Source organism: Miscanthus floridulus, chromosome 2 (genome assembly GCF_019320115.1).
Source record: "Miscanthus floridulus cultivar M001 chromosome 2, ASM1932011v1, whole genome shotgun sequence".
Classification (NCBI taxonomy): Eukaryota; Viridiplantae; Streptophyta; class Magnoliopsida; order Poales; family Poaceae; genus Miscanthus; species Miscanthus floridulus.
This window is the reverse complement of record NC_089581.1, coordinates 80,203,574-80,205,544: the sequence shown is the minus strand read 5'-3', so window position 1 is coordinate 80,205,544 and position 1,971 is coordinate 80,203,574.

Here is a 1,971-nt window from a genome sequence, read left to right as displayed (position 1 = left end):
TGGCTTCTGCGATCACTATGGCCTTTCCACGGGCCATAGCATCGACAAACGTGCTCTGTGCTATCACCTCCAGCCGCTGCTCCTCGATCTGTTCCGTTAGTCTTAGTGCTGAGGTGTTGCCCTCAGTAGGGTTGGTGCTCGGAGCACTTATGCTTGGCTCAGCTCTTCCCTTGACCACCTATTCGGGGACTGTTGTCTGACTGCTGGTGGGCTGAGGCTTCGATGGATTTTCTGCTATGGGTACCTCCATGGAAAGCTGTTGGGTAGTCTTCTCTGTAATTGCTGTCGGAGCCACACCGCTCTTGGCTAGTTGATCCGGATTTTCAGTGGATGCCGACCTAGTACATCCAAGATAAGTTCAGAAGGCAACCATAGTCAATAAAAATTACAAGCTTACATCAAAGTTACAAATACTTACATGTTGGAAGCGCAGAATGATGTGGCAAAGGCATGTCTCTTCGGCCGTGCTTACTCCACGTGCTGTGCGGGTGACACCTGGTCTCCTTCTACATCTAGCACTGCCGCCGGGGCTTGTTGCTCGACCCCTTAGCCACTTGTCCTCCACGCTGTAGTGGTCGGCGATGCGGGTCCCACTAGCATGGAGGAGCCACCTTGCTCCGTCGACTCCAGTTGCCTCCTCCTCTTTCGAGGGACGAGTCAAAAGATGTCTGCATCCTCTGTGTCGTCGTCCGATAAAGTCAAGATCACCTGACGATGCTTGCTGGCTGTCGGCCGCTTACCAGTAGCTTTGGCCGCCGCCTCCTCCCCAACTCTGAGCATGGCCCAGTCGACGTCTTTGACCCTGGCGCTGGTTTGGGTGGTTGGGTCAGCAACTTGCGGCCATTCTACACCAGGGGGTGGCGACACAAACACCGTCGCTCTATCCCGACCATTAATCTAGGAAACAAATAGGAGATCACATAGTAAGTTTCTACTACAATATGAGACTACGGAAACAAGGCAAGATGAGTTACCTTTGGGGGAGGTCGAGCGAGCTTGAAAGCATGCTCAATGTCGCTTAATCTAACATAATTTGGATTAGCTAAGTTAAATAGCTCTCTAATTCTGGCTCTGACTTCGATGTTGTCAAGCGCCTCTTGCCTTGTCCTCGTTGGGTCTGCGCTACCTTGGTACTCGTAGCCGAGATGTATCCTCCTCTGGCAGGGCTAGATCCTTTGGTTGATGAAGTTCCCAACCACGCTCGGACCGTCTAGTTTCTTCCACGAGATCATCCCAAGTAGTTCTAGGATCTGTTCCAGGTGCTCGGGCTTCTCCGACCAGCTGGTCCTCTTCTTCGGAATGAACCCCACGTCGCATAGTGTGATCGTGTTCGGCTCTTCGCGGATGTAGAACCACTTCTTGTACCAGTCATCAAGCGACGTGTTCCAAGGGCAGTGCAGGTACTGGGCCTTCATCCTGTCATGGAGGTTGAGGTACACACCTTCGGCTATCTTTGAGCCATCGTTTCCTTTCTTCCGTAGACAGAAAAGATGATGAAAGAAGTCGAAATGGGGCTAGAAGCCGCCATATGCTTCGCAAAGATGAATGAAGGTGGAGACAAGGAGAATTGAGTTGGGATGCAGATTGCAAATCCCAATCTCGTAGTACAGACAGAGCCTCTTGAAGGAAAGGGTGCACTGGAACCCCAAAACCCCGCTTGAAGAAGTCTTCGAAAACCACAATCTCACCTAGTTGTGGATCAGGGGTACCCCTCGCCCTCCGGCACACGCCATCCTGTGAGTTCCTTGTTGTGGAGTACTCCCATGATGATGAGGTCTTCGATGGTCTGCTCGTTGCTTCTCGACTTCCACCACTCCTTTGCCATGACTCCGACTTTCTTCTGGGTGTCACTTTTCGCCATGAATTCGGCCTTGCTGATGAAAGAGGATACGGTGGAGGATTGATTGGTGATGATTTTGAAGGTATTAGGGTTGGCAAGAGGAAGAAGAAGGCTATGGTGGCGAATGGTAA